This window comes from Narcine bancroftii, chromosome 1 (genome assembly GCF_036971445.1).
Source record: "Narcine bancroftii isolate sNarBan1 chromosome 1, sNarBan1.hap1, whole genome shotgun sequence".
NCBI classification, from domain to species: domain Eukaryota; kingdom Metazoa; phylum Chordata; class Chondrichthyes; order Torpediniformes; family Narcinidae; genus Narcine; species Narcine bancroftii.
In genome coordinates, this window is record NC_091469.1 from 440,704,327 (window position 1) to 440,713,977 (window position 9,651).

Genomic DNA, 9,651 nt, shown 5'->3' on the forward strand with positions numbered 1-9,651 from the left:
TATTGTAGAGCTTGTCGAAAGAATCAAAGACTTGTTGATCCAAACCAAGGCTTTTATTAGCAAAAGACAGGAGCTCTTCACAGGTGGCCGACCAGTCCGGAATGATCCGACCTGGCTAGGGACACAACCCTTTAAGGCCCAGACAATAGGCGTGGCTTAGCTCTCAGCCAATCGCTGTAAGCACAGTCTAGATACAGTAACTATATACACTATGTACATTGGTGATAGATCTGTACTATCACAACTATCTAGTCTTTCCTTAAATGTAACCTATGATCCCACCTCAACCACGTCTGTCGGAAGCTCATTCCACATCCCCACCACCCTTTGCGTAAAGAAATTTCCCCTCATGTTCCCCTTATAATTTTCCAACTTCAATCTTAAACCATGCCCTCTAGTTTGAATCTCCCCCACTCTTAATTGAAAAAACCTATCCATGTTTACTCTGTCTGTCCCTTTTAAAATCTTAAACACCTCTATCAAGTCCCCTCTCAATCTTCTATGCTCCAGAGAAAAGAGCCCCAGTCTGCACAACCTTTACCTGTAACTCAAACCTTGAAATCCTGTCAACATTCTCATGAACCTTCTCTTCACTCTCTCTATTTTGTTTATATCTTTCCTATAATTTAGTGACCAAAACTGTACACAGTACTCCAAATTTGGCCTCACCAATGCCTTGTACAATTTCATCATAACCTCCCTACTCTTGAATTCAATACTCCGATTTATGAAGACCAACATTCCAAATGCCTTCTTCACCACACCATTTACCTGAGTATCAGCCTTGAAGGTACTATTTACCACAACTCCTAAATCCCTTTGTTGCTCTGCACATCTCAATAGCCTACCATTTAATGCATATGACCTATTTAGATTTGCCTTTCCAAAATGTAACACCTCTCACTTATCTGTATTAAATTCCATCAACCATTTCTCAGCCCACACCTCCAGCCTTCCTAAATCACCTTTTAATCTACAGTAATCTTCCTCACTGTCCACAACACCACCAATCGTTGTATCATCCGCAAACTTGCTTATCCAATTCTCCACCCCTACTTCCAGATCGTTAATATATATAACAAACAATAGTGGACCGAGGACCGATCCCTGAGAAACTCCACTAGTCACTGGCCTTCAATTGGACAAACAATTTTCTACCACTACTCTCTGACACCTCCCATCCAACCATTGCTGAATCGATTTCACTACCTCCTTATTTATACCTAATGCCTCCACCTTTTTTCCTAACCTCCTGTGGGGAACTTTGTCAAAAACTTTACTAAAGTCTAAATAGACAACATCCACAGCTTTCCCTTCATCAACCTTTTTTGTAACCCCCTCGAAAAACTCAATCAGGTTTGTCAAGCATGATCTACCCCTGACAAAACCATGCTGATTGCTCCCTAGCAATCCCTGTACCTCCAAATAATTGTAAATACCATCCCTCAGAACACTTTCCATCAACTTGCCCACCACAGACATCAGACTCACGGGCCTATAATTCCAAGGTTTACGTTTAGACCCTTTCTTAAACAGCGGAACCACATGCGCCACCCTCAAATCCTTTGGCACTACCCCCGTGGCCAGTGACATCCTAAATATCTCTGTTAATGGTCCCATTATCTGTCCACTAGCCTCCCTGAGTGTCCTTGGGAATATTTTGTCCGGTCCCGGAGATTTATCCACCTTTATCTTTTTCAACACAGCCATCACTACCTCCTCGGTTATCCTTATATGCTTCACTGGAAGTCATAGGAAGGCTTGGTTTTCGAGGAATATTAGAAATTTGGTTAGGAGAAAAAGGGAGGTGTACAAGAGGTATAAAGAACAGAGAGCTGACAATTTGAAGGAGGACGACAAGGAGTGTGGAAGGAATCTTAAGAAAGAAATTAGAAAGGTCAAAAAAAGGCACGAAGAGGCTTTGGCAGACAGAGTAAAAATAAATCCAAAGGGTTTCTATAAGTACATTAAAAGTAAAAGATTAGTAAGGGATAAAATTGGACCCCTTGTAGATAGCGAGGGTAGGCTGAGTGAGAAGTCAGAGGAAATGGGGGAAATTTTGAATGATTTCTTTGCCTTGGTATTCACTATGGAAAAAAATATTGAACCAGTTGAGGTAAAGAAAAATAGTGGGGATCCAGCCTTTCCTTTGATCCTCACTGGGACATAACTACTCTGTACCCTCAAAATTTCTTTTTTGAATATCCTCCATTTCTCATTTACATCCTCACCTGAAAATATCCTGTCCCATTCAATACTCCCCAAATCCCTTCTTATTCCTTCGAAATTTGCTCTTCTCCAATCCAGTACCTCAACTTTAGGCCCCTCCTTGCTCCTCCCTAAAACTACCTTAAAACTAACAGAATTATGATCACTAGACCCAATTGGATCTCCAACATTAATGTCTGATACCTGACCTAGCTCGTTCCCTAACAGGAGATCCAGTATTACACTGTCCCGAGTCGATTCTTCTACTAATTGATTCAGAAAACAATCTTGAACACATTTAACGAACTCTAGCCCATCCAGCCCTCTAACTGTATGGGTATCCCAATCAATGTGAGGGAAGTTAAAATCTCCCATGATCACTACCTTATGATTCTCACACATATACGTTATCTCTCTACACATTTGTTCCTCTAGTTTTCTTAACCCATTTGGTGGTCTGTAATACACCCCTATTAGCACCCTCATGTCTCCTTCACCCCTCAATTCCACCCAAACAGCCTCACTGGACGATCCCTCCAGACCATCTTGCCACCTCACGGCAGTAATGTCCTCCTTAACAAGCAGAGCAATTCCTCCCACTTTTTTACCCCCTGATCTATCACATCTAAAACAAATGTATCCTGGAACGTTAAGTTGCCAGTCCTGCCCCTCTTGTAGCCAGGTCACACTAATTGCCACAATATCGTGACCCCAAGTATCTGTCCATGCTCTAAACTCGTCTACCTTGTTCACTATGCTTCTTGCATTAAAATATATGCAATTCAGAGAATGACCCTCACATACATTCTCTTTTCTACCTTCTACCCTAATCTCCATCCTACCTTTGAACTTATATACACATTATATACACATGCGCTTAGAATTAGAAAGGGGTTAAGCTAGGTTAAGTTAATAGTAATAAATGAAAGTTTGATCCTGTTTTCATTTTTAAAGATAATTAAAAGCAACTTTTGTTTAAGTAACCATTTGTCTTGGTGAATTTCTATTGCTGCTGTGTTTTGGGGTCGTCCGGGCTCATATCAAATGGAACATTCAGAACTGCAGTTGGAATGTTGGAGACCAAATGGAGAGCTGAGTGAAAGGCACATGCCTCATGAGTTAATGAAGGGTTAAAAACCACAAATTGGGAACCAAGGGAAGTCATCTAAGGAAGCCTTGAAAAAGGATATATAAGCTTATGGCAAAACAACATCAGTCATTTCTCTCTCCAACGGAACATATGGCGTCCTTCTGTTATTTACTTGGAGGAACTGAACTTGGATATTGAGCTTTGGGATGGAATTCTGTGGACTGTATTTTCAGACGGACTTACTTGTCTGACTGATTTGGGGTTTTATGGGGATTTTTCTCTTTTTGAATATTGGGCACAGACTGTAATGATCTGGGTTTATTTTTACATACACACTGTTTATAAAGATATCATATCTGTATATTTGTTATAGGTACTTATAGTGGGGCTAATACATTATATTGTTAATAGTCATTAATAAATTAAGGGTTAAAATGTAACCCTTTTGAACTGTATCTTCTGTTTGACAAGTAGCAAAGGGCATGTCTGACCAATTTGAATGAGTTATTTAATGAATTGACATAAATGGTTGATAAGGTTAGGGAAGTGGATGTATTCATGGGCTATGGTTAGGTGTTCAGCAAGGTTGCTTATGGTAGACAGACTCAGAAGGTGCAGATGAATGGTAAGTTGATAGTTTGGATAGGAAATTGGCTGCCTCATAGAATATAGAGGGAAGTGGTGGAAGGTTGTTATTTGGGATAGAAACCTGTGACCATAGGTAATTCTGCAGAGATTGGTTTTGGAACTGCTGTTGTTTGTGATGTATATAAATGACTACTCTTTGCAGACGATGCCACTTTAGTTGCCCATTCAGAGCCTGCTCTTCAGCGCTTGACGTCCTGTTTTGTGGAAACTGCCAAAATGTTTGGCCTGGAAGTCAGCCTGAAGAAAACTGAGGTCCTCCATCAGCCAGCTCCCCACCATGACTACCAGCGCCCCCCCCCCCACATCTCCATCGGGCACACAAAACTCAAAACGGTCAACCAGTTTACCTATCTCGGCTGCACCATTTCATCGGATGCAAGGATCGACAACGAGATAGACAACAGAGTCGCCAAGGCAAATAGCGCCTTTGGAAGACTACACAAAAGAGTCTGGAAAAACAACCAACTGAAAAACCTCACAAAGATTAGCGTATACAGACCCGTTGTCATACCCACACTCCTGTTCGGCTCCGAATCATGGGTACTCTACCGGCATCACCTACGGCTCCTAGAACGCTTCCACCAGCGTTGTCTCCGCTCCATCCTCAACATTCATTGGAGCTACTTCATCTCCAACATCGAAGTACTCGAGATGGCAGAGGCCAACAACATCGAATCCATGCTGCTGAAGATCAAACTGCGCTGGGTAGGTCATGTCTCCAGAATGGAGGACCATCGCCTTCCCAAGATCGTGTTATATGGCGAGCTCTCCACTGGCCACCAAGACAGAGGTGCACCAAAGAAGAGGTACAAGGACTGCCTAAGAAAGCTCTTGGTGCCTGCCACATTGACCACTGCCAGTGGGCTGATATCGCCTCAAACCGTGCATCTTGGCGCCTCACGGTTCGGCGGGCAGCAACCTCCTTTGAAGAAGACCGCAGAGCCCACCTCACTGTCAAAAGACAAAGGAGGAAAAACCCAACACCCAACCCCAACCAACCAATTTTCCCTTGCAATCGCTGCAACCGTGTCTGCCTGTCCCGCGTCGGACTTGTCAGCCACAAACGAGCCTGCAGCTGACGTGGACATTACCCCTCCATAAATCTTCGTCCACGAAGCCAAGCCAAAGAAAGAAATGACTAAACAAGAAGGTAGGTGGGTGGGTTAGTAAGATTTGGTGATATGAATGTTGGTGGAGTTGTGTAGAGAGTTATCAAAGAATACAACTAGATATGGATCAGTTACAGATATGGGCAGAGAAATAATAGATGGAGTTTATGAATTGTGAGTGCATTCTGCTTATTTTTTTATTTTTATTTTTATTTTTCACACTGTGAAACATATCAACCAAAATATATACAAACATTTCTCATTAAATATACAGAGTGGCATTTTCTCCCTTTTTTCCCCCTACCCTCCCTCTCCCCTTCCCAACCCCCTCCAAGACCAATAAATATTCAATATATACAATACAATAAAACCATAAGACAATGTCTTCACACAATGAAAAATAAACAAGAAAAATGTGTTATCGCTTTTACACACGGAATCAAATCATTTTGTCTTCTTATCATTTTAGGGGGTGGAGGCCTGAGGCTAGTTCTCCCTGTTATGTTCCATATATGGTTCCCAAATTTGTTCAAATAATGTGACTTTATTTTTTAAATTATATGTCATTTTTTCCAATGGAATACATTTATTCATTTCCATGTACCATTGATGTATTCTCAGGCTCTCTTCTATTTTCCAAGTTAACATTATACACTTTTTTGCTTCTGCTAAGGCTATCATAATGAATCTTTTTTCCGCTTTAACCAATTTGAGGCCGAATTCCTTACTTCTTATGTTACTTAGAAGAAAGATCTCTGGATTTTTTGGTATGTTTTTTTTTGTAATTTTATTTAATATCTGATTTAGATCTTCCCAAAATGTATTCACTTTCGTACATACCCAAATTGCATGTATTGTTGTTCCCATTTCCTTCTTACAGCAAAAACACCTATCTGATAATGTTGGATCCCATTCTTTTAATTTTTGAGGAGTGGTATATAACCTGTATAACCAATTATACTGTATCATGCGTAACCTTGTGTTTATTGTTGTGATAGTACAGATCTATCACCAATGTATATAGTGTATGTAGTTACTGTATCTAGACTGTGCTTACAGCGATTGGCTGAGAGCTAAGCCACGCCTACTGTCTGGGCCTTAAAGGATTGTGTCCCTAGCCAGGTCGGATCATTCCGGACTGGTCGGTCACCTGTGAAAGTCTTTGGTTCTTTCAACGAGCTCTACAATTGTATTCTTCATAGTTCCAGAACATAACTTTTCCCATGCTTCATTTTTTATCTTTATGTTTAAATCCTTTTCCCACTTTTGTTTAGGTTTATAGCTTATTTCATCATTTTCCTTATCTTGCAGCTTAATGTACATGTAGATTATAAATTTTTAAATTATCATTGTGTCTGTAATCACGTATTCAAAGCTGCTTCCTTCTGGTAATCTCAGTCTGTTTCCCAATTTATCCTTTAAATAAGCTTTCAGTTGATGATATGCAAACATTGTACCATGAATTATTCCATATTTGTACTTCAACTGTTCAAATGTTAATAAATTATTCCCCAAAAAAAAATTATATTCTTTTGATTCCTTTTCTCTCCCATTTTCTAGAGGAAAGGTTATCCATTGTAAAAGGGATTAATGGGTTTTGTGTCAATAACAATTTTGGTATTTGGTAATTTGTTTTTTTTCCTTTCTAAGTGGATCTTCTTCCATATATTAAGTAAATGATGCAATACTGGTGAGCTTTTACATTGCACCAGTTTTCCATCCCACTTATAAAGTATATGTTCTGGTACCTTCTCCCCTATTTTATCTAGTTCTATCTTAGTCCAGTCTGGTTTTTCTCTCGTCTGGTAAAAATCTGATAAATACCATAACTGTGTGGCTCTATAATATTTTTTAAAGTTTGGTAACTGCAAACCACCTTGATTATACCTCTCTGTTAATTTATCTAACGCTATCCTCGGTTTACCCCCTTTCCACAAGAATTTCCTTATTATTCTCTTTAGTTCATTAAGGAATTTCTCTGTTAAGGGAATTGGTAACGATTGAAATAAGTATTGTACCCTTGGGAACACTTTCATTTTAATGTTCACCCTCCCTATCAACGTTAGCGGTAATTCTTTCCAATGTTCTAAGTCTTCCTGCAATTTCTTTATTAGTGGCTGATAATTTAGTTTGTAAAGTGGCTTAAATTATTATCTAACCTGATCCCTAGGTATCGGATTGTTTGTGCTTGCCATTTAAATGGTGATTCTTTTTTAAATTCTGTATAGTCTGCGTTACTCATTGGCATCACTTCACTTTTATTTGCATTGATCTTACCCCGATATTTCTCCATATTCCTTCAATTTCTTATGTAATTCTTTTACTGATACCTTTGGTTCTGTTAGGTATACTATGATGTCATCTGCAAATAAGCTGATTTTATACTCCTTCTCCTTTATTTTTATCCCTTTTATTTTATTTTCTGTTCTTATCAGTTCTGCCAAAGGTTCTATTGCTAAGGCGAACAATAAGGGGGGTAATGGACATCCCTGTCTAGTTGATCTACTTAATTTAAAGTGACTTGATACATATCCATTTACTGTTACCTTCGCCAACAGTATATTATACAATGCTTTAATCCAATTAATTTATTTTTCTGGTAGATTGAATCTCTGTAATACTTTAAATAAATAGTTCCACTCTACTCTGACAAAGGCTTTTTCTGTGTCTAATGCAACAGCCACTGTTGGTTTCTTATTTCTTTGAACTGCATGAATTAGATTAATAAGTTTACAGACATTATCTGCTGTTCGTCTTTTCTTAATAAATCCAGTTTGATCTATCCAGTTTGATTTTGTTTTACTATTTTTGGTACACAATCAGCCAATCTGTTTGCTAATAATTTCATTATTATCTTATAATCTGAGTTAAGTAGAGATATTGGTCTATATGATGCTAGTGTTAATGGATCCTTCCCCTTTTTTGGTATTACTGTAATTATTGCTGTCTTACATGAATCTGGCAAGTTTTGTGTTTCTTCTTTCTGGTTCATTACTTCCAGGAGAGGAGGAATTAATAACTCTTTAAATATTTTATAGAATTCTATTGGAAATCCATCATCTCCTGGTGTTTTATTGTTCGACAGCTTTTTTAATATATCCTGTATTTCCTCTATTTCAAATGGTTTTATCAGTTTGTTTTGTTCTTCTTCTTGCAACTTCAGCAGTTCAATTTTAGCTAAAAACTCTTCTATTTTATTATCTTTCCCCTCGTTCTCAATTTGGTATAATTGTTCATAAAATTCTTTAAAGTTTTCATTCATCTCTATTGGGTTATATGTAATTTGTTTGTCCTTTTTCCTTGATGCCAATACATTTCTTTTAGCTTGTTCTTTTTTAAGTTGCCAGGCTAATGTTTTAGGTGTTTTTTCTCTCAGTTCATAATACTTTTGCTTTGTTTTCATTATGTTCTTCTCCACCTTGTATGTTTGTAATGTTTCGTGTTTTATTTTTTTGTCCGCCAATTCTCTCTTTTTCGATATATCATCCCTTTTTACTAGTTCCTTTTCTGTACTTACTTTCTCCCTTTCCATCTGCCCTTTTTCCCGATTGTAGTCCTTTTTCATCTTAGTTACATAACTTATTATCTGCCCTCAAATGAGGCTTTCATTGCATCCCATAATATAAATTTGTCTTTCTCTGATTCTGTGTTTATTTCAAAATATGTTTTAATTTGTCGTTTAATAAACTCTCTAAATTCCTGCCTTTTAAGTAGCATGGAGTTTAACCTCCCTTCTATATGTTCTTGGTGGGATGTCTTCCAGTTCTATTACTAATAACAGGGATGAATGATCAGATAGTAGTCTAGCTTTATACTCAGTTTTCTTAACTCTCCCTTGAATATGGGCTGACAACAAAAACATATCAATCCTTGAGTATGTTTTATGCCTACTTGTATAATATGAATATTCCTTCTCTCTTGGGTGTTGCCTCCTCCATATATCCATAAGTTTCATTTCCTGCATTGATTTAACCATAAATTTGGCCACTTTATTCTTTTTCTTGACTTTTGTCCAGTTTTATCCAACATTGGATCCACATTAAGCTTAAAATCCCCTTCTATCAATATATTTCCTTGTGTATCTGCAATCTTCAAAAATATATCCTGCCTAAACTTTTGATCCTCCTCATTAGGTGCATATATATGGAGTAAATTCCAAGATTCTGAGTATATCTAACATTTTATCATTACATACCTCCCTTCTGGATCTATTATTTCCTCCTCTATTTTGATTGGTACATTTCTATTAATTAATATAGCTACACCTCTAGCTTTTGAATTATATGATACTGCCGCTACGTGCCCTTCCCAGGCTCTTTTTAATTTGTTATGTTCCACTTCAGTTAGATGCATTTCCTGCACAAATGCTACATCTATTTTTTTCTTTTTTCGGTAAATTTAATAGCATCTTCCTTTTAATTTGGTTATGTATTCCATTAATGTTTATAGTCATTTCGTTCAACGTGGCCATCTTATATCTTGTTTACACCTCATTTCCGCATCCTCACCACCTCCATCCCCCTTTTTCCCATTTTCATCTCTCAGTGTTCCCTTTTTAAACCCAATGTATGACAACACATTTAAAACATAAAATAC